Source organism: Lepisosteus platostomus, chromosome 5 (assembly GCF_059453375.1).
Source record: "Lepisosteus platostomus isolate fLepPlt1 chromosome 5, fLepPlt1.hap1, whole genome shotgun sequence".
Lineage (NCBI taxonomy): Eukaryota > Metazoa > Chordata > Actinopteri > Semionotiformes > Lepisosteidae > Lepisosteus > Lepisosteus platostomus.
In genome coordinates, this window is record NC_142615.1 from 61727601 (window position 1) to 61749682 (window position 22082).

The window sequence follows — 22082 nt, forward strand, 5'->3', positions numbered from 1 at the left end:
GAAGGGGGCTATTATACCTTGTGAAACACGAAAGGAACTGTAAAAAAGGCTGTTATTTGAATAAAATTGGCGATCACAAGAAAACCACAATTTATGTGGTATTATCATCAATATCCTTCAAAATCTACGTTCAAATGAAGGATTTGAAGAAACTATGAAAAAAGCAACAGTAATAGCAGAGGATTTTGATTTTTGCTCTTCAAGTCAGCAGATCACCGTAGAGTTACACCCCTACAAACAGCACAAAGGATGAATCCCACCACCTTCATTATTGCTGTGTTTGTGCCAGTGAAAGTAGCGTTTGTGTTATTGAAAGCATCTCGGAAGATGAAGGTGCAGTCACTTCCACATGTCATGATATCATTAGATCTGACGACAAGAGCTGAAGCCCCCCCTAGTCCAAGCCAGCAATGTGAAGATGGGTAGGGAGGAAGGTAGCGTGGCTGAGTGGTCTAAGGTACTGGATTTAGGCTCCAGTCTCTCTGGGGGCGTGGGTTTGAATCCCACTGCTGCCAAATATTAATGTTTTAAGACCTGCAATACAATCAGTAAAAGCGCTTTTTGTTAGGCTGCGGGAGGTGTTTAGAGATAGACTTTCTAAAAGACAGGCTTAACATCAAGGCAGAAAAAATATTTTTTCTCAATAGAAATTCTCTTTGGCACGTTCAGCTTTATGTAGGGAACAACGTCTGCCGAGATCACTTTTGAGGCAGTGCACATGATAGTGTACCGGCAAGTACATTTAATATTGGCTGTGGTGGTGAGCTGCTTTTGTCTGTGAAACTTTTAATTCTTCACGCCGAATCATTGGCAGGGGTAAAGCTTATTAAATCTTTGAACATAGCGCTCCATCAGAAATACTTTGTTCGTGATCAAAAGAGATCAGAGGATTAACTTCATGGATTCACATAGCATACCTTACAGGAAAGATTTAAAAGGGGAATTGATTGTGCTTCCTGATGTTGTTCCTGTCGTTTCTTTGGATACAAAGGTGAATGTTCTTTGACGTTCTGCTAGAGTATCCACTGGGTGGGCTTTATCAATCAGCTCGGAGAGGTCATCAGTGCTCTGTCTCTGGAAAATAATCAGCACTGTCGTTTTTCCCTGTGCTGTCTTTTAAAACATATAAGATCACGAGTTTACAGATTTCTCCAAATAACAACTATACATTTTAACCCAGCGGTTAGCATTCCTTCAATCCAATAGTTTTACTCCGGGTAAAAAGCAGCGAAATATATAGAGAGATTATATTCAAATATTTAAACGTTCTTATTGGATTACCTGTATGGAGATATCGCTCAGAATTCCTAATATGATTTTGAGTTCAGTTTTGCTTTACTACTTTCAGAGTCTTTTATTGACCTTGCTGAAGCAGAGAAGTGACATAATCACAAATGCGACTTACCTGTGCTGCTGTTTTTGGTTAATAATGATTATTGCAAGGAAAAAAAACAGCTCCTTGCATTAAGAGCAAGAGCAACCAACACGCTCGCTTGTTGAGTTGGGTTTTTTTTCCGTGGTGCTCTTCCTCAGATGTAAAGTTATTTGGCGAGCAAGGACCTCTGAGAAGGAGCCTGAATCCATCAAGAACTCAGAAATTCTAATATCGCACTACTGTCTTGTGTACAGAGATCTGCTTCTTCCTTTTTGAGTGTTTTGGTGTTTAAGAGCACGCTTCCTACCTCGAATGTTAGTTTCAGGAGATGTGCTACCGGATAAATGATTATCTTGAAAAGGTTTGGGGATGCACTGGCCGGGATTAAAACTCAATTATTTGGAAGTCACCTGTACTACCAACACACTTCTAAGAAGCACCCGTACATTTTCGCAATCCTCTCTCTCACCTACAAAGTTATGAAGACACAGACGACCAATGAAAACTAATTTGATTCACCCAAGGCTTCACTCTTCTGTTGTGATGTTGTTTTAATTAGTGTTAGCTGTGATGAGGTATTGTTTCTGTCTCTTAAAGTTTAAGAGTCTGCTCCTTTCTTCCTGGTATAGAAAAAAACATGTTCCATCTTTGTTTACAAACACCACTGTAAATTATTTGTCCATCTCTAAAGCCTGTGTGTATTGACAAGGCAATTCAAAAGCACATATTAAATAAGAACACAATCCTTCTTGTTACCATTCCCGTGGTTGGAGCGTTGTTTCGCCCTTTAACGTTCTTCTACAATATTTACAGACAGGGCTTTATCACTGGAGTTGTGTGCATCGGTCCATGAACATCAACTGTACTGCTGTTTTTCTATGCGTAATTTAATCGCAAGCACTTAAAAGATGCAAAAAGATTTCAAGGAAAACATAATTGAAAGACAGTCGAGTAAGGAGGTAGAAAAACGCTCTCCCCCATTGAAGAATCAACCACCGTCGCCCATGTGACTGGATATAAAAATAAATTATTCATTTCAATTATTCATGAAGGGTGGATTGTGGTCAGTGAACATATGCACATCTTTAAGTCAGTTCCACCATCTGTGCCATAGGGGATGTAGTTCAATGGTTTTCATGTATGAAGTTCCGAGTTCAATCCCTGGCATCACCAGATGTCTTACATTATTGTGCTCACATCGCAATCTTCTGTTGAGTGAGAACTCTTTGCTCGTGTTCATAGAGAGACAGGTTTACACAATTAAACTCAGTCACACACGAAGTGCTACAGTGTTGCTCTGCTGTTTTAAATGTACCTCCAAAGCATTTTGTTCTGTTAACTACCAAATGATTTGAACTAATTTTACATCATATTCAGGAAATCCAGAGAAGGTCATCAGACTTTTAGTGGCTGTTGAAGAAAACACCTGTTGAATCTCACCAGGGATTTCTTGAGAGATCATTCAGCAAGCGAGTTAACAGGGGTTAACGTAGAGAGTGGCGGAGGTGGGATGTCAGGGCTTGACGTCACTGCTTTATGCAAAGAATGGAGGGGTGGTCGTCAGGGCTATATGACTGTGCTTCACGCAGAGAGTGGTGGGGGTGTGATGTCAGGGCCATACGACAGTGCTTTACACAGAGAGTGGCGGAGGTGGGATGTCAGGGCCTGACAACACAGCTTAACGCAGAGAGTGGATGGGTGGGTGTCAGGGCCATATGACACTTCTTTACGTAGAGAATGGCGGGGGTGGGATGTCAGGGCTTGACGACACTGCTTTATTCAAAGAGTGGAGGGGTGGGTGTCAGGGCTATATGACAGTGCTTTCCGCAGAGAGTGGTGGGGGTGGGATGTCAGGGCCATATGACACTGCTTTACACAGAGAATGGAGGAGGTGGGATGTCAGGGCCTGAAAACACAGCTTAACGCAGAGAGTGGAGGGGTGGTGTCAGGGCCATACGACACTTCTTTACACAGAGAGTGGTGGGGGTGGGATGTCAGGGCCATATGACACTGCTTTATACAGAGAGTGGCGGTGGTGGGATGTCAGGGCCTGAAGATACTGCTTTACGCAGAGAGTGGCGGAGGTGGGATGTCAGGGCCTGACAACACAGCTTAACGCAGAGAGTGGAGGGGTGGGCGTCAGGGCCATACGACACTTCTTTATGCAGAGAGTGGTGGGGGTGGGATGTCATGGTTATACGACAGTGCTTTCCATTGAGAGTGGTGGGGGTGGGATGTTATGGCCATAAGACACTGCTTTATGCAGAGAGTTGAGGGATTGATGTCAGGGCCATACGACAGTGCTCCACTCAGGCCTCTGCTTGAATTTGTACTCCTCCTCTCTCCCTACCTCTACCTCTATGATATTTGCACTTTCTGGAGAGGCGATTTTCTCCACTTCAGTAGCCCGATTGCGTGGAGAGGGCTGTAGAATGTGGCACCGCCTTTCCTGCTCCGTCCATGACAGGCGTGCTGGTCTCTGGAGAGAGAGCACGGTCCATCAGCGCACTCCAATAAAGGCACTGGAAGCAGCTGAAACGCATTGGCGAAGCTCAGCACTGGGCCGCTGGGCACATCTTACCACTGTTTCCGTAGTGTAGTGGTTATCATGTTCGCCTCGCATGCGAAAGGCCCTCGGTTTGAAACCGGGCGGAAACAGACTGGCTTCTTTTGTCGCATACAAATGGGTTGTACAACTTTTAACTAGCAAATGGAAGAGGGCTGAAGTAAGAGACAAGATGTAAATAGGGTTAACTTAAGTCAGTTCTGCCTGAAAATTAGACTTCTAAGCAACAGGGGTTTATGGCAGGAAAGGGGGTTAACTGATAAGGATTCCAGATGCGAGGGGGCATAATCTTAAACTGACCATTTGGCCAGGGTCTCTTAACTGGCCAAATACCACGACCCCCCCCTTACCATAACACCGAATGACGTCTGAAGCAGCAAGGAAGGACTATATAACCTAAAAGTTTGTACCGGCACATCGAACAATACTTCGGTTTTGTTGTTTCTTGTGGGAAACAAGACTTCGGCTTTATTGTTCCTTGTGTCCGTCATGGCAGTGAACAGGTCCTGGTTACAGGATCTCTAAAAAAGGAAATAAAGACTGAAATCAGATCCGACCCACCATGCTGCCACGGTGACGGTGCACTGCCCAGTGAAAGTGGCAGCCTGTCCCTGGACTGTGGGAAACTGGAGCACCTGGAGGAAACCCCCACAGACCAGGGAGAGAACATGCAAACTCCACACAGACAGCACCCACACCCCAGGTCCAGCACTGTGAAGCATGCCCGACGATGCGGAAGGGCTTTTACAAATGAGTGTGTAACTCACACTGGTGCCCAGGATGGCCTGCTACCGGAACGCAACCTAATTTTCTTAATGCAGTTTGTTCGAAGCGGTTTGCAGGAGCTGGAGGTGAGGACTGAGCTGGGGTCCAGTGTGCAAGAGTGACTACTGATGTCGTGTGTGTGTGTGTGTGTGTGTGTGTGTGTGTGTGTGTGTGTGTGTGTGTCTGGATCATTGTGAGCGCCGTCAGGTTTGTGTATTTGTTTAAACAAGAGGACGTGTCTGTGCGGGTCTGACTCTGTGTGAGGGTGCAGCTCTAACTGTTCGCGCGCGGGCGTGTCTATCTCTCTACAATGCATGAGGGGCTAAATCTGCCTCTGAGAAACTGACTTTTCAGAAGAAAAATCTATGAAAAGGCACGGCCTGGCCCTCTTCTCTTGCTCCCGACGTATAACACACTGGGGGATGAAGCTGGTGTCTTCAGCTGTAACCCTAGCTATTTATGCAAACAGCTCTTTTATGAAAAGCAGCTCTAGGCCTAGACAAGAGGAACAGATAAAACAAATCTTAGATTTATGGCTTATTCAAAGCAGACTGAGCGCTGCTATACTGTATGTAGGAGCCAGAGATGAAGAATGAGCTATTTAAGGAAATCAGGAGTGTGAGAGAGGGAGTGTGTGTTTTTCCTCCCAATAGAGAAGGCTTGTGGTTCTTTCTGCTTTTCTGCACAGGCTGCCAACATAAGTACGTGTTGGGTTCTTGGTTTGAATGCTCGAGTTGTCAGGCTGGCGTTTTTTGTTCCTATTGGAGCCCATAATTGTGAACAAGGCGCTTGAGGACGTCTCTGTGCAGGTGTGCGTTTGTAATGACGTGTGTGCGCATCTCTGTAGCGGATGTTTCAGTAAAAAAACGCATTTAAAACATTCAACCTTTTCATGTTCCTAATATTCTTTCATTCTTCACAATAATAACTAAGGTTGCTGCTGGAAGAGGTGTTAGTGGGGCCAGCAGGGGGAACTCTCACCCTGTGGCCCATGTGGGTCCTAATGCCCCAGTATAGTGACGGGGACACTGGAAAAACTGTAAACAGGTGCCGTCCTTCAGATGAGACGTAAAACCGAGGTCCTGACTCTCTGTGGTCATTAAAAATCCCGGGGTGTTTCTCGAAAAGAGTAGGGGTTTTACCCCAGTGTCCTGGCCAAATTTCCCATTGACCCTTACCAATCATGGCCTCCTAATAACCCCCATTTATGAATTGGCTTCATTACTCTGCTCTCCTCCCCACTCATAGCTGGTGTGTGGGGTGCGTTCTGGTGCACTATGGCTGCCGTCCCATCATCCAGGTGGATGCTGCACATTTGTGGTGGTGGAGGGGAGTCCCCATGTCCTGCAAAGCGCTTTGAGTGGAGTGTCCAGAAAAGCACTATATAAGTGTAAGCAATTATTATTCATTATAATGTAATAAGTCCATTATTTCTCACCCCTCCATTGCAAGGCATACACAACACAAACACCAGGAACAATTATCTCAGAAGTGAATTGCAAATGTATTGAGTTGTGATGCAACTGTAACTTGAACCTAACATGACTGTGGCGTGCATTTTTGAAATTGCATTTTCACAGCTGAAATACAAAATGAAGCTGATCGCAGTCCAAACTCAAGGTATTGTTGTAAAACTAAATATTCAACATGTTTCTACCTGTCCCTTTTCAGCTCACTCAGAAGTCCACAGCCTGCAGCCTGGTGCCTCTCTGTCTCCCCCCTCCACACTGCTGGTCCAGTGGAGGTGCTGTTTGATCCTGCACGATCTGTCCGGAATCGTATAGTCTTACTGAGCAGCGCAGGGCTCCCTGGCCCCAGGTACGAACAGTGAGTGTCAGTGCAGAACAGCTCTCTGACACTCCACTCCCTCACTCCAGCTGATCAGGGCAACTACACAGTGAGGGACCTTAATGGAAGCAGTATCAGCACTGTGATCGTCACTGTGGGTGGTGAGCAGGTCTACAGTAGGATCACTAGAGGGCTCTATATTCTTGACAGAGTGTGTTCTTATATCATCCTCTGTCCTGATTGTCTTTCAGCTCACAGAGACAATGTCACCCTGCAGCCTGAAGCCTCTCTGTCTGTCCCTCTGTTCACTGGAGAGCCAGTGGAGGTGCTGTTTGATCCTGCAGGAGGTGGAAACTGGACCTCAGTGTGTTCTGTCCAGAACAGCACAGCCAGCTGTGTCCCCCAGTACAGTTTTTTTTTAATTTTTGATGATTAGCCATATGTTGATTACAATATTGTACATAATGTATAATTTGAACTCGATATTTTTCAGGAGTGAATGATTGTATATTTTCAGAATAAATTTCGAAACCAAATTATTGTCCCTCGATCTCTGTCTCTCTCTCGTCCTGCTGTCTGTCTGTCCCTGCCTCTCTGTCTCTCTCTCTTTCAGCCCCGTCTGTCAGTCTGTCTGTCCTTCTCTCTCCTTCCTCTCTCTCTCTCCTTCCGCTCTCTCTCTCGGTTTGTTTGTCCCTCAATCTCAATCTTTCTCTTTGCCTGCTGTCTTTCTGTGCCTTCATCTTTGTGTCTCTCTCTCCTTCCTTTCTGTCTGTCTCTCTGTCTGTCCTGCGTTGTCCCAGCTGGGCCTGTCTCCCCGGCTCTCTGCCTTCAGCTCTGTTCGCCGATGTCCCACCAGCCCGTCTCTCTCTCAGCCTGTCTCTTGACTTGCAGGAGGAAGAGGAGGTGGAGACAGCTCCTCCGGCAGGAGAGAGGAAGAAGGTCAGTGCTGGTCCCACCCTGCCTCCTGTCCTGTCTGTGGTGGAGTTTCGCCATCTTGTCTGTCTTGTCAGCCCTGTCTGTCACTGTCTCTCTCCTCCTCCTCTCTGTGCTGTGGTGTCCAGTCAGTGTGTCTCTCTCCTCCTCCTCTCTGTCCTGTGGTGTCTAGGCAGTGTGTCTCTCTCCTCCTCCTCTTCTCTGTCCTATGGTGTACAGTGGGTCAGTATTAGTGGGCTACACCCAGGTTCACTCACTGCGAGTGTGATCTCAGCAGAGTCTCTGTACTCTTGGGACACTTGACTCACCTGTCTCTCTCTTTCTCTCCCTGTGCTGTCCCTCTCCTGCCCCCTCTCTCCCTACTCGGACTCCAGCTGGAGGAGGTCCAATCACCACCTCCTGTGAGACAGAAGAAAAAGAAAGTGGGTAATGCTCTGATTCTCTCTTTACTCCTGTCCAGTGTCCAGTCAGTGTGTGTGTATGAACCCCTCTCTCTCTCAGTGCAGTGTTCATGTACTGGAGTGTCCAGTCAGTGTGTGTGTATGAACCCCTCTCTCTCTCAATGCAGTGTTCATGTCCTGGAGTGTCCAGTCCGACTCTTAACGTGACTCTCCTGTCTCTGCTTCAGAAGTGCTGGTGCGTCTTTTTAAAGTCCCTGAGCTGCATGTCGGTGGAGACAGATGATAAGGACGAGCCGATGGAGGCGGCGGAGACCGTGTGTCAGGAGAGGAAGAGCGAGGGAGAGGAGGAGCAGGCTGCCGGGAAGGACAAGAAGAAGAAGAGGAGGTGCAGGTGAGCAGACAGGGGGACGCCGCCCGGTCGTGTCTGTGATTCAAGAAGGAGTCTCCTCTTGCTGTTTGATGTCATGGTGATGTCCGTGTCTGTGTCCCTCACACCTGCAATAACAATATTCTTTCCAGGTTCCTTTCCTGGTTCTGTGCCAGCTAAGATCGGAGTCGCCTTCCCCACCAAGGACTGGACTGGACTGGACTGGACTGGAGCTGAGGGACCCCAGACTGTGCTAGACCGAAGCTGAGGGACCCCAGACTGCACTGGACCGGAGCTGAGAGACACCAGACTGGACTGGACTGGAGCTGAGGGACCCCAGTCTGTGCTGGACCAAAGCTGAGGGACCCCAGTCTGTGCTGGGCCAAAGCTGAGGGACCCCAGTCTGTGCTGGACCGAAGCTGAGGGACTCCAGACTGTGCTGGACCAAAGCTGAGGGGCCCCAGACTGGACTGGACTGGAGCTGAGGGGCCCCAGGCTGTGCTGGACCGAAGCTGAGGGACCCCAGTCTGGACCGAAGCTGAGAGACCCCAGTCTGTGCTGGACCGAAGCTGAGGGACCCCAGTCTGGACTGCACTGGAGCTGAGGGACCCCAGTCTGGACCGAAGCTGAGGGACCCCAGTCTGTGCTGGGCCGAAGCTGAGGGACACCAGTCTGGACCGAAGCTGAGGGACCCCAGTCTGTGCTGGACCGAAGCTGAGGGACCCCAGACTGTGCTGGACCGAAGCTGAGGGACCCCAGACTGGGCTGCACTGGAGCTGAGGGACACCAGACTGGACTGGACTGCACTGGAGCTGAGGGGCCCCATACTGGACTGGACCAGAGCTGAGGGGCCCCAGACTGGACTGGACCGGAGCTGAGGGACCCCAGATCCCAGTCTGGACTGAAGCTGAGGGACCCCAGACCCCAGTCTGGACTGAAGCTGAGGGACCCCAGTCTGGACTGAAGCTGAGGGACCCCAGACCCCAGTCTGGACTGAAGCTGAGGGACCCCAGACCCCAGTCTGGACTGAAGCTGAGGGACCCCAGACTGGACTGTGGAAAACTTTCACATTATCTCCACCTGAGTCCTCAGATCGTCTGCATGACCTTGTATTATTAAGTATTATTTTAAGGTCCTGTGATGATCGTAAGATGGGGGGGGGGGGGGTGTGTCCCTTGACATTAATCTGTATTGTAATTTTTGTTCTTTTGTTAAGCATCATTAAAATGTTTTTTAAAAAAAGCTTTTGGTTTTTTCCCTCCCCCCCCGAAACGAACGAACAGAGTCTGTCTTTCTCTTTCATCCCGGAGAGTTTGTGGTTGATGGATTGAGGCCGAGAGCCCTCGTTGTCGGCGTGCCACCAGTTAGCGGGGCTAAAGCAGGGGGGGCATCGTGTCCAATACTCCTTGAAACGAGACAGATTTCAAGCCACCTCCGTCTGAAGAGAAGGAAGTTGACCACGAACTCCAGGGTGTCCTAGGAAGCTCTTTAGCCATCATTTGCCCAGCAGCCATCTCACCCTGCAGCTCCCAGCTAGCAGCCCCCTCCCCACTGGAGCCCAGCAGGTAGAAGCCTGGTCAGTACCTGGAGGGGAGACTCCTGGGAAAAACTGAGGTTGCTGCTGGGAGAGGTGTGAGTGGGGCCAGCAGGGGGCGCTTTCACCCTGCGGTCTGTGTGGGTCCTGATGCCCCAGTATAGTGACGGGGGACACTGGACTGTAAACAGGCGCCGTCCTTCGGATAAGACGTCAAACCGAGGTCCTGACTCTCTGTGCTCGTTAACAATCCCGGGGTGTCTCTGGAGAGGAGTAGGGGTGTTACCCCAGTGTCCTGGCCTGATTCCCCCCCTGGTCTTGACCCATCATGGCCTCCTTATCACCCCCCCTCTCTGAACTGGCTCCATCCCTCTGCTCTCCTCCCCACTGAGAGCTGCTGTGTGCTGAGCGGACTGGAGCATCATCCACGTGGGGGCTGCACACTGGGGGGGCTGGAGGGGATCCCCCTGACCTGGGAAGAGCTCTGAGTGGAGAGTCCAGACGGATTAATTATTATTATTATTATTCGTGCTGCACTGGGCTTCAGTCCTGGTAGTGAGAGGGGGATCTGTGATCAGTACAGATACTTATGACTGTATAATAATACACGATAGAAATGGAAAACAGGGTAGCGCTGTAGTCTCTTCGAAACGTTTTGAACTGCCAGAAGAAGTTTTCACAACCCGGACTCGTGAAGGTACAGGTCTTCTCCCTTCGTCCGGAGTAAGGTGAGAGGTTATCCCCTCGGGGCGCAGTATCCCCGATGCACCCCCCCACCACCACCCAAAATGACACACACTTCTGTGACGATTGGGAGACCCCGGTTCGATCAGCCCCTGCGGTGTAGGAAACGACCCGCTGGAGAGAACACGCAGACTCCACACAGAAGGGTCACCTCGGCATTTATTCCAACAGCAAAACACCAGAGAGAAACGGGTCTCCGAAAGATGAGCGCACACCGGGAAAAACACTACGGGGTCATTACAAATGGGAATAGGAGTTCTTTTTTTCTTTTCCGGACGTCAGTTGTATCGTGTCCTGGTGATTTCTCCTGTTTCGAACGGAGTTCAATGTCACGTTTCTACTTTATTAGAGAGAGGCACTGAACTTTGGGGAACGTGACATCCACCCAGTATTACTAGTAGGTTGATAAATATAAATGTTCTTTTTCCCCCCGTATGATACCTCGCGAAATATAACGATGGCCAACTCCTTAAGTCGAAATTTAAACCCTTCTCACGCTACAAGACAGTCCGTCAACATCGCTGCGGCCCGAAGCGCGACCTTCGGTATGACGTTGGCGGAAGGGGGTAGGGTAAGTACGTCACAGCCGGGGGAAGCCCCTATCACGTGAGAGGGGTGCTGCGGGCGACGAGCCCCCGGGGGCGAAGAGAAGTTGATTTGCGTGGGGTGTGGAAACACTACACGACCGGGCAAGCGAGCCGTTTTTTTTTTTTTGTTTGTTTTTTCAGAACATCAGAACAACCGCAGAGATGACCATCGATCCACTCCGGACGTTTCCTTTTTTGTCCTTTTTGGCCTCCAAAATAAAAAAAAAAACTGGGATCCATCGTGGCGTTGCCAAATTAAAACGTCAACCACTTTTCGGGCTTTCGTGCTGTCCATGATGAAACCGTCATGGTTGTGTAAGGATACGTTACGTCACAGACCGGCGGCGCTCGGACGTGAGGAGTGTCGTTACGTTTTTGAAACGGGCACGTCAGACAAGATCTCTGACAAGATCTCTGAAAAACCCAAACCTGTAAGATTCAATTTCAATTCAGTTTTTTTTATATAGCGCCTTTCACAACAAGAATGCCCCAAGGCCCCGAACAAAGGAGTTGTTCCACACCCCCGCCACCCTCTGTGTACAGTAGAGCCCCCTGTACTGACTGGAGGAGCTCACCCAGCTGTGTCTGGAGAGAAGCCGGGGTATCGGCTTCAACCACAGGGCTGGGCGGCTTGTTCCCCACCCCCATCCCCTTCTGTGTACAGAAGAGCCTCCTGTCCTGACTCCAGTAGGAAATGTCACCTGGAGGCAACACACCGGCTTCTTTTAACAGATCACCTCTGGAATCGGGAACAACGGAGCTGTGTGCGGCCGTCTGTACGGAGGGGTTCAGCGCGGGGGGGCTCCGGGCTCGGGTCTGGACCCGGGGGGGGGAGGGGGCTGTCTGTGTGGAGTCTGCATGTTCTCCCTGTGTTCTTCGGGTCCAAAGACAGGCTTTTGGGCTAATTGGCTTCTGGGAAAACTGGCCCTGGTGTGTGTGTGTCCTATGATGGAGTGCTGTCCTGTCCAGGGTGTGTGAGTGAATGTGTGTTTGTCATGTGATGGACTGGTTCCTGTCCAGGGTGTGTGAGTGTGTGTGTCTGAGTGTCCTGTGAGGGACTGGTGTCCTATCCAGGTTGTGTGTGTGTGTCCTGTGAGGGACTGGTGTCCTGTTCAGGGTGTGTGAGTGTGTGTGTGTATCCTGTGAGTGACTGGTGTCCTGTCCAGGGTGTGTGAGTGTGTGTGTCCTGTGATGGACTGGTGTCCTATCTAGGGTGTGTGTATGTCCTGTGATGGACTGGTGTCCTGTCCAGGGTGTGTGAGTGAGTGTGTGTGTGTCCTGTGATGGACTGGTGTCCTGTCCAGGGTGTGTGAGTGTGTGTGTCTGTGTGTCCTGTGATGGACAGATGGTACCAAGCCTGGACACCCATGAGACACTGGCTTCCTCAGAAGACTCTCACGGAGGGCACACTGTCCCTAACCCGGGTCCAGAAGAAACTACAGTGATCTATAATTCCTGCGCCTCGGAAGGGTTTATGACGTCTATGTCCGGCGCCCGCGCCCGTGGACTGGCGGTTTGGCCTCGCGCTCCGCAGCTCGAGCTTCGGTGCGAGGCAGGGCGGGAGGGAGCCGATGTGGCCTCGGCGCCATCTTTGCTGGTGAGTCAATTGTGACCGTTGCGGTACAATAAACCATCAATAAACCTTTTCCCACCCCGTCCAGTATTTCTGTCGCGGCCCACGTCCCTTACAATCGACAAACTATAAAAAAACAGTAGCCCTTCGCAACATTACACGCCATTTTTTTATTTTAAACGTCCGCTAGATACGCAGGTGGCTCGATACCTGTCTTATCCTCGCCGGCGTCTTTATACCGGCAAGTGAATTTTATTTGGGGTCCCTCAGAATTGTGACAGAAATGTCAGTGAACCACAATAAAAAACGAAACTTTTTTTTTAAAGGCGGTGAATGGATTTTTTGAGTAACCGTGTAGCGACTAACGTAAGGAAAAAAAGTTGTCTTTCCCTACGAAGACGTTTTGGTACAGGACTTTCTTTAAATATCAGTTGTGCATAGCGTTTTACAAAAAGTTGATGATGATCTTGGAGATAATTGCAAAGGAAAATTGAGATAACTACCAAAACATTACGTGTGAAACGACAGGACAGAACTTTGAACCCACAAAGAAACAAAGGTATGAAATATTGCCTCGTCATGGGGGGTTGATAATTGTAGTAAGTGTTCCTAATTTTCGTAAAGAAATGTATATTATGGGAGTCACACGTGAGATTTAGTGTATATACGTTTCATATTGTGCATATATACGGGGTTAAAAAGTGGAATGAGTATGATTATAAACTCGTGTGTCCTATAATCAGATAATTTTTGAACAAGCTTTGATTAGACAGGTGAAAAACAACATCAGATCCTTTATTTTAATATATTCTCACGTCTGAATATCAGCTTCTCCCCTCTGGCCAACATTTCAGGGCTCCCAGGTGTAGATCCCAAATTGAAACAAATATTAATTTGTTACCCAGTTAAACAGTTAATAGAAGTGAGTGACCAGGGTAAATAAAGGTGGGTCAGTGTAAACTGTTTATTCTGGACCAGACTTCGTCATGTGTGATATGTCATGACTTCTTATATTAAGTTTTATCTTTATATTTAGTTCTACATGTGTAATAGATGCGATGTGTGTCCATAAAAAGGTTTCTCCAGGGGAAAATCAAGTTCGTTTTAAAACCGTGTTTCCTTTTTAGGGTAGGTTTGCATTCCAAGTGTGGGGTTTTTGCCTTTTTGTATTTTTGCTGAGACAAGTTGCCTTTCTTATACGCGGAGGGATCTGCTCGTGAGATGTCCGCTTGGTCCATTTCTGAGCTCAGTATAAGGTGTAGAAAGCATGACTGTCATCATAACCCGCATCTCACCCAGGTGTGGAATAATGTTGTGACTATTGCTTCAGCAATAACATGCTGATTGCATGTTTCTAGATGGGAATAACAGAGATCTCAACTACTGAGGGGCCTTATTAATAAAGTCTCCACAGCCGAAGCGCTGTGTCTCTTTTCAGCTGGCGATAAACCTTTCCTCGATCCTTTGCGGACTTGTTAAACTGTTCATGATCAGAATAAAAAACGCTCACGCTAATACACAAGCACCCGTGTCTCGCCAAAGCTGACAAATAAACAGACGGACAAGCCGCACTGCACGTGTGAACAGGGGAATGAGCGAGCGCGCGGGGATAGGGCGCCTCCTGCGCTTAAAAGCTTACAGCACCTGGTATTCCCAGGCGGTCTCCCATCCAAGTACTAACCAGGCCCATCCCTGTTTAGCTTCCGAGATCAGACGAGATCAGGCATGCTCAAGTGGGTGTGGCCGTAAGCGAGAGCAAGGCTCGCTGGCACCCTTCTTATTGAGAGGACAGCTCCGTCACCTCTTTTACGACGCTGCTTTTTTTCCCTTGCGTTTTTCTCTTCTTCCCACGTTCTCTCTCTTCACTGCCTTCGTCCCCGCTCTATTTCACTTCAGCCTTTCACTCTTGCTTCCTTCCAATGAGGACGGAGCTGCGGGAGAAAGGGCGCTATAGAGGATCGCTGTGGAGAGCTGCTGCTGTGCTTTGACATCTGAGCTCTGTGGAAAACGATCTCAATACAATTCTGAAAAACGCGACTCTCCGAACGCCAGCCGAACAAGTCTCCACAGCCGAAGCGCTGTGTCTCTTTTCAGCTGGCGATAAACCTTTCCTCGATCCTTTGCAGACTTGTAAAACTGTTCCTGATCAGAATAAAAAACGCTCACGCTAATACACAAGCACCCGTGTCTCGCCAAAGCTGACAAATAAACAGACGGACAAGCCGCACTGCACGTGTGAACAGGGGAATGAGCGAGCGAGCGGGGATAGGGCGCCTCCTGCGCTTAAAAGCTTACAGCACCTGGTATTCCCAGGCGGTCTCCCATCCAAGTACTAACCAGGCCCATCCCTGTTTAGCTTCCGAGATCAGACGAGATCAGGCGTGCTCAAGGGGGTGTGGCCGTAAGCGAGAGCAAGGCTCGCTGGCACCCTTCTTATTGAGCGGACAGCTCCGTCACCTCTTTTACGACGCTGCTTTTTTTCCCTTGCGTTTTTCTCTTCTTCCCACGTTCTCTCTCTTCACTGCCTTCGTCCCCGCTCTATTTCACTTCAGCCTTTCACTCTTGCTTCCTTCCAATGAGGACGGAGCTGCGGGAGAAAGGGCGCTATAGAGGATCGCTGTGGAGAGCTGCTGCTGTGCTTTGACATCTGAGCTCTGTGGAAAACGATCTCAATACAATTCTGAAAAACGCGACTCTCCGAACGCCAGCCGAACAAGTCTCCACAGCCGAAGCGATGTGTCTCTTTTCAGCTGGCGATAAACCTTTCCTCGATCCTTTGCAGACTTGTAAAACTGTTCCTGATCAGAATAAAAAACGCTAACGCTAATACACAAGCACCCGTGTCTCGCCAAAGCTGACAAATAAACAGACGGACAAGCCGCACTGCACGTGTGAACAGGGGAATGAGCGAGCTAGCGGGGATAGGGTGCCTCCTGCGCTTAAAAGCTTACAGCACCTGGTATTCCCAGGCGGTCTCCCATCCATGTACTAACCAGGCCCATCCCTGTTTAGCTTCCGAGACCAGACGAGATCAGGCGTGCTCAAGGGAGTGTGGCCGTAAGCAAGAGCAAGGCTTGCTGGCACCCTTCTTATTGAGAGGACAGCTCCGTCACCTCTTTTACGACGCTGCTTTTTTTCCCTTGCGTTTTTCTCTTCTTCCCACGTTCTCTCTCTTCACTGCCTTCGTCCCTGCTCTATTTCACTTCAGCCTTTCACTCTTGCTTCCTTCCAATGAGGACGGAGCTGCGGGAGAAAGGGCGCTATAGAGGATCGCTGTGTAGAGCTGCTGCTGTGCTTTGACATCTGAGCTCTGTGGAAAACGATCTCAATACAATTCTGAAAAACGTGACTCTCCGAACGCCAGCCGAACAAGTCTCCACAGCCGAAGCGCTGTGTCTCTTTTCAGCTGGCGATAAACCTTTCCTCGATCCTTTGCGGACTTGTAAAACTGTTCCTGATCAGAATAAAAAACGCTCACGCTAATACACAAGCACCCGTGTCTCGCCAAAGCTGACAAATAAACAGACGGACAAGCCGCACTACACGTGTGAACAGGGGAATGAGCGAGCGAGAGGGGATAGGGCGCCTCCTGCGCTTAAAAGCTTACAGCACCTGGTATTCCCAGGCGGTCTCCCATCCAAGTACTAACCAGGCCCATCCCTGTTTAGCTTCCGAGATCAGATGAGATCAGGCGTGCTCAAGGGGGTGTGGCCGTAAGCGAGAGCAAGGCTCGCTGGCACCCTTCTTATTGAGAGGACAGCTCCGTCACCTCTTTTACGACGCTGCTTTTTTTCCCTTGCGTTTTTCTCTTCTTCCCACGTTCTCTCTCTTCACTGCCTTCGTCCCCGCTCTATTTCACTTCAGCCTTTCACTCTTGCTTCCTTCCAATGAGGACGGAGCTGCGGGAGAAAGGGCGCTATAGAGGATCGCTGTGGAGAGCTGCTGCTGTGCTTTGACATCTGAGCTCTGTGGAAAACGATCTCAATACAATTCTGAAAAACGCGACTCTCCGAACGCCAGCCGAACAAGTCTCCACAGCCGAAGCGCTGTGTCTCTTTTCAGCTGGCGATAAACCTTTCCTCGATCCTTTGCGGACTTGTAAAACTGTTCCTGATCAGAATAAAAAACGCTCACGCTAATACACAAGCACCCGTGTCTCGCCAAAGCTGACAAATAAACAGACGGACAAGCCGCACTGCACGTGTGAACAGGGGAATGAGCGAGCGAGCGGGGATAGGGCGCCTCCTGCGCTTAAAGGCTTACAGCACCTGGTATTCCCAGGCGGTCTCCCATCCAAGTACTAACCAGGCCCATCCCTGTTTAGCTTCCGAGATCAGACGAGATCAGGCGTGCTCAAGGGGGTGTGGCCGTAAGCAAGAGCAAGGCTCGCTGGCACCCTTCTTATTGAGAGGACAGCTCCGTCACCTCTTTTACGACGCTGCTTTTTTTCCCTTGCGTTTTTCTCTTCTTCCCACGTTCTCTCTCTTCACTGCCTTCGTCCCCGCTCTATTTCACTTCAGCCTTTCACTCTTGCTTCCTTCCAATGAGGACGGAGCTGCGGGAGAAAGGGCGCTATAGAGGATCGCTGTGGAGAGCTGCTGCTGTGCTTTGACATCTGAGCTCTGTGGAAAACGATCTCAATACAATTCTGAAAAACGCGACTCTCCGAACGCCAGCCGAACAAGTCTCCACAGCCGAAGCGATGTGTCTCTTTTCAGCTGGCGATAAACCTTTCCTCGATCCTTTGCAGACTTGTAAAACTGTTCCTGATCAGAATAAAAAACGCTAACGCTAATACACAAGCACCCGTGTCTCGCCAAAGCTGACAAATAAACAGACGGACAAGCCGCACTGCACGTGTGAACAGGGGAATGAGCGAGCTAGCGGGGATAGGGCGCCTCCTGCGCTTAAAAGCTTACAGCACCTGGTATTCCCAGGCGGTCTCCCATCCATGTACTAACCAGGCCCATCCCTGTTTAGCTTCCGAGACCAGACGAGATCAGGCGTGCTCAAGGGAGTGTGGCCGTAAGCAAGAGCAAGGCTTGCTGGCACCCTTCTTATTGAGAGGACAGCTCCGTCACCTCTTTTACGACGCTGCTTTTTTTCCCTTGCGTTTTTCTCTTCTTCCCACGTTCTCTCTCTTCACTGCCTTCGTCCCTGCTCTATTTCACTTCAGCCTTTCACTCTTGCTTCCTTCCAATGAGGACGGAGCTGCGGGAGAAAGGGCGCTATAGAGGATCGCTGTGTAGAGCTGCTGCTGTGCTTTGACATCTGAGCTCTGTGGAAAACGATCTCAATACAATTCTGAAAAACGTGACTCTCCGAACGCCAGCCGAACAAGTCTCCACAGCCGAAGCGCTGTGTCTCTTTTCAGCTGGCGATAAACCTTTCCTCGATCCTTTGCGGACTTGTAAAACTGTTCCTGATCAGAATAAAAAACGCTCACGCTAATACACAAGCACCCGTGTCTCGCCAAAGCTGACAAATAAACAGACGGACAAGCCGCACTGCACGTGTGAACAGGGGAATGAGCGATCGAGCGGGGATAGGGCGCCTCCTGCGCTTAAAAGCTTACAGCACCTGGTATTCCCAGGCGGTCTCCCATCCAAGTACTAACCAGGCCCATCCCTGTTTAGCTTCCGAGATCAGACGAGATCAGGCGTGCTCAAGGGGGTGTGGCCGTAAGCGAGAGCAAGGCTCGCTGGCACCCTTCTTACTGAGAGGACAGCTCTGTCACCTCTTTTACGACGCTGCTTTTTTTCCCTTGCGTTTTTCTCTTCTTCCCACGTTCTCTCTCTTCACTGCCTTCGTCCCCGCTCTATTTCACTTCAGCCTTTCACTCTTGCTTCCTTCCAATGAGGACGGAGCTGCGGGAGAAAGGGCGCTATAGAGGATCGCTGTGGAGAGCTGCTGCTGTGCTTTGACATCTGAGCTCTGTGGAAAACGATCTCAATACAATTCTGAAAAACGCGACTCTCCGAACGCCAGCCGAACAAGTCTCCACAACCGAAGCGCTGTGTCTCTTTTCAGCTGGCGATAAACCTTTCCTCGATCCTTTGCGGACTTGTAAAACTGTTCCTGATCAGAATAAAAAACGCTCACGCTAATACACAAGCACCCGTGTCTCGCCAAAGCTGACAAATAAACAGACGGACAAGCCGCACTGCACGTGTGAACAGGGGAATGAGCGATCGAGCGGGGATAGGGCGCCTCCTGCGCTTAAAAGCTTACAGCACCTGGTATTCCCAGGCGGTCTCCCATCCAAGTACTAACCAGGCCCATCCCTGTTTAGCTTCCGAGATCAGACGAGATCAGGCGTGCTCAAGGGGGTGTGGCCGTAAGCGAGAGTAAGGCTCGCTGGCACCCTTCTTACTGAGAGGACAGCTCTGTCACCTCTTTTACGACGCTGCTTTTTTTCCCTTGCGTTTTTCTCTTCTTCCCACGTTCTCTCTCTTCACTGCCTTCGTCCCCGCTCTATTTCACTTCAGCCTTTCACTCTTGCTTCCTTCCAATGAGGACGGAGCTGCGGGAGAAAGGGCGCTATAGAGGATCGCTGTGGAGAGCTGCTGCTGTGCTTTGACATCTGAGCTCTGTGGAAAACGATCTCAATACAATTCTGAAAAACGCGACTCTCCGAACGCCAGCCGAACAAGTCTCCACAACCGAAGCGCTGTGTCTCTTTTCAGCTGGCGATAAACCTTTCCTCGATCCTTTGCGGACTTGTAAAACTGTTCCTGATCAGAATAAAAAACGCTCACGCTAATACACAAGCACCCGTGTCTCGCCAAAGCTGACAAATAAACAGACGGACAAGCCGCACTGCACGTGTGAACAGGGGAATGAGCCAGCGAGCGGGGATAGGGCGCCTCCTGCGCTTAAAAGCTTACAGCACCTGGTATTCCCAGGCGGTCTCCCATCCAAGTACTAACCAGGCCCATCCCTGTTTAGCTTCCGAGATCAGACGAGATCAGGCGTGCTCAAGGGGGTGTGGCCGTAAGCGAGAGCAAGGCTCGCTGGCACCCTTCTTATTGAGAGGACAGCTCCGTCACCTCTTTTACGACGCTGCTTTTTTTCCCTTGCGTTTTTCTCTTCTTCCCACGTTCTCTCTCTTCACTGCCTTCGTCCCCGCTCTATTTCACTTCAGCCTTTCACTCTTGCTTCCTTCCAATGAGGACGGAGCTGCGGGAGAAAGGGCGCTATAGAGGATCGCTGTGGAGAGCTGCTGCTGTGCTTTGACATCTGAGCTCTGTGGAAATCGATCTCAATACAATTCTGAAAAACGCGACTCTCCGAACGCCAGCCGAACAAGTCTCCACAGCCGAAGCGCTGTGTCTCTTTTCAGCTGGCGATAAACCTTTCCTCGATCCTTTGCGGACTTGTTAAACTGTTCCTGATCAGAATAAAAAACGCTCACGCTAATACACAAGCACCCGTGTCTCGCTAAAGCTGACAAATAAACAGACGGACAAGCCGCACTGCACGTGTGAACAGGGGAATGAGCCAGCGAGCGGGGATAGGGCGCCTCCTGCGCTTAAAAGCTTACAGCACCTGGTATTCCCAGGCGGTCTCCCATCCAAGTACTAACCAGGCCCATCCCTGTTTAGCTTCCGAGATCAGACGAGATCAGGCGTGTTCAAGGGGGTGTAGCCGTAAGCAAGAGCAAGGCTCGCTGGCACCCTTCTTGTTGAGAGGACAGCTCCGTCACCTCTTTTACGACGCTGTTTTTTTTCTCTTGCGTTTTTCTCTTCTTCCCACGTTCTCTCTCTTCACTGCCTTCGTCCCCGCTCTATTTCACTTCAGCCTTTCACTCTTGCTTCCTTCCAATGAGGACGGAGCTGCGGGAGAAAGGGCGCTATAGAGGATCGCTGTGGAGAGCTGCTGCTGTGCTTTGACATCTGAGCTCTGTGGAAAACGATCTCAATACAATTCTGAAAAACGCGACTCTCCGAACGCCAGCCGAACAAATCTCCACAGCCGAAGCGCTGTGTCTCTTTTCAGCTGGCGATAAACCTTTCCTCGATCCTTTGCGGACTTGTAAAACTGTTCCTGATCAGAATAAAAAACGCTCACGCTAATACACAAGCACCCGTGTCTCGCCAAAGCTGACAAATAAACAGACGGACAAGCCGCACTGCACGTGTGAACAGGGGAATGAGCGAGCGAGCGGGGATAGGGCGCCTCCTGCGCTTAAAAGCTTACAGCACCTGGTATTCCCAGGCGGTCTCCCATCCAAGTACTAACCAGGCCCATCCCTGTTTAGCTTCCGAGATCAGACGAGATCAGGCATGCTCAAGGGGGTGTGGCCGTAAGCGAGAGCAAGGCTCGCTGGCACCCTTCTTACTGAGAGGACAGCTCTGTCACCTCTTTTACGACGCTGCTTTTTTTCCCTTGCGTTTTTCTCTTCTTCCCACGTTCTCTCTCTTCACTGCCTTCGTCCCCGCTCTATTTCACTTCAGCCTTTCACTCTTGCTTCCTTCCAATGAGGACGGAGCTGCGGGAGAAAGGGCGCTATAGAGGATCGCTGTGGAGAGCTGCTGCTGTGCTTTGACATCTGAGCTCTGTGGAAAACGATCTCAATACAATTCTGAAAAACGCGACTCTCCGAACGCCAGCCGAACAAGTCTCCACAGCCGAAGCGCTGTGTCTCTTTTCAGCTGGCGATAAACCTTTCCTCGATCCTTTGCGGACTTGTTAAACTGTTCCTGATCAGAATAAAAAACGCTCACGCTAATACACAAGCACCCGTGTCTCGCTAAAGCTGACAAATAAACAGACGGACAAGCCGCACTGCACGTGTGAACAGGGGAATGAGCGAGCGAGCGGGGATAGGGCGCCTCCTGCGCTTAAAAGCTTACAGCACCTGGTATTCCCAGGCGGTCTCCCATCCAAGTACTAACCAGGCCCATCCCTGTTTAGCTTCCGAGATCAGACGAGATCAGGCGTGCTCAAGGGGGTGTAGCCGTAAGCAAGAGCAAGGCTCGCTGGCACCCTTCTTGTTGAGAGGACAGCTCCGTCACCTCTTTTACGACGCTGTTTTTTTTCTCTTGCGTTTTTCTCTTCTTCCCACGTTCTCTCTCTTCACTGCCTTCGTCCCCGCTCTATTTCACTTCAGCCTTTCACTCTTGCTTCCTTCCAATGAGGACGGAGCTGCGGGAGAAAGGGCGCTATAGAGGATCGCTGTGGAGAGCTGCTGCTGTGCTTTGACATCTGAGCTCTGTGGAAAACGATCTCAATACAATTCTGAAAAACGCGACTCTCCGAACGCCAGCCGAACAAATCTCCACAGCCGAAGCGCTGTGTCTCTTTTCAGCTGGCGATAAACCTTTCCTCGATCCTTTGCGGACTTGTAAAACTGTTCCTGATCAGAATAAAAAACGCTCACGCTAATACACAAGCACCCGTGTCTCGCCAAAGCTGACAAATAAACAGACGGACAAGCCGCACTGCAC

At 49.9% G+C, this 22082-nt stretch overlaps 11 non-coding genes and 3 pseudogenes across 11 annotated transcripts; 2 read left to right on the forward strand and 12 right to left on the reverse strand.

The window, feature by feature from the left end:
- Window positions 1-433: 433 nt before the first annotated feature.
- Window positions 434-515, forward strand: trnal-uag (transfer RNA leucine (anticodon UAG)). Its single transcript has one exon. It is a non-coding gene; the product is annotated as a tRNA-Leu (tRNA).
- A 3445-nt stretch (window positions 516-3960) lies between these two features.
- On the forward strand, window positions 3961-4033 carry trnaa-cgc (transfer RNA alanine (anticodon CGC)). The gene has a single exon. It is a non-coding gene; the product is annotated as a tRNA-Ala (tRNA).
- A 10232-nt stretch (window positions 4034-14265) lies between these two features.
- Window positions 14266-14384, reverse strand: LOC148670670 (5S ribosomal RNA; annotated as a pseudogene).
- A 537-nt stretch (window positions 14385-14921) lies between these two features.
- LOC148670671 (5S ribosomal RNA) lies at window positions 14922-15040 on the reverse strand. Its single transcript, XR_015937820.1, has one exon. It is a non-coding gene; the product is annotated as a 5S ribosomal RNA (ribosomal RNA).
- A 537-nt stretch (window positions 15041-15577) lies between these two features.
- Window positions 15578-15696, reverse strand: LOC148670672 (5S ribosomal RNA; annotated as a pseudogene).
- A 537-nt stretch (window positions 15697-16233) lies between these two features.
- On the reverse strand, window positions 16234-16352 carry LOC148670673 (5S ribosomal RNA). Its single transcript, XR_015939134.1, has one exon. It is a non-coding gene; the product is annotated as a 5S ribosomal RNA (ribosomal RNA).
- Window positions 16353-16889: 537 nt separating this feature from the next.
- On the reverse strand, window positions 16890-17008 carry LOC148670674 (5S ribosomal RNA). The gene has a single exon (XR_015937258.1). It is a non-coding gene; the product is annotated as a 5S ribosomal RNA (ribosomal RNA).
- Window positions 17009-17545: 537 nt separating this feature from the next.
- LOC148670675 (5S ribosomal RNA) lies at window positions 17546-17664 on the reverse strand (annotated as a pseudogene).
- Window positions 17665-18201: 537 nt separating this feature from the next.
- On the reverse strand, window positions 18202-18320 carry LOC148670676 (5S ribosomal RNA). The gene has a single exon (XR_015937821.1). It is a non-coding gene; the product is annotated as a 5S ribosomal RNA (ribosomal RNA).
- A 537-nt stretch (window positions 18321-18857) lies between these two features.
- LOC148670677 (5S ribosomal RNA) lies at window positions 18858-18976 on the reverse strand. Its single transcript, XR_015937822.1, has one exon. It is a non-coding gene; the product is annotated as a 5S ribosomal RNA (ribosomal RNA).
- Window positions 18977-19513: 537 nt separating this feature from the next.
- Window positions 19514-19632, reverse strand: LOC148670678 (5S ribosomal RNA). The gene has a single exon (XR_015937824.1). It is a non-coding gene; the product is annotated as a 5S ribosomal RNA (ribosomal RNA).
- Window positions 19633-20169: 537 nt separating this feature from the next.
- LOC148670679 (5S ribosomal RNA) lies at window positions 20170-20288 on the reverse strand. The gene has a single exon (XR_015937206.1). It is a non-coding gene; the product is annotated as a 5S ribosomal RNA (ribosomal RNA).
- A 537-nt stretch (window positions 20289-20825) lies between these two features.
- LOC148670680 (5S ribosomal RNA) lies at window positions 20826-20944 on the reverse strand. Its single transcript, XR_015938529.1, has one exon. It is a non-coding gene; the product is annotated as a 5S ribosomal RNA (ribosomal RNA).
- A 537-nt stretch (window positions 20945-21481) lies between these two features.
- On the reverse strand, window positions 21482-21600 carry LOC148670681 (5S ribosomal RNA). Its single transcript, XR_015938370.1, has one exon. It is a non-coding gene; the product is annotated as a 5S ribosomal RNA (ribosomal RNA).
- Window positions 21601-22082: the final 482 nt, after the last annotated feature.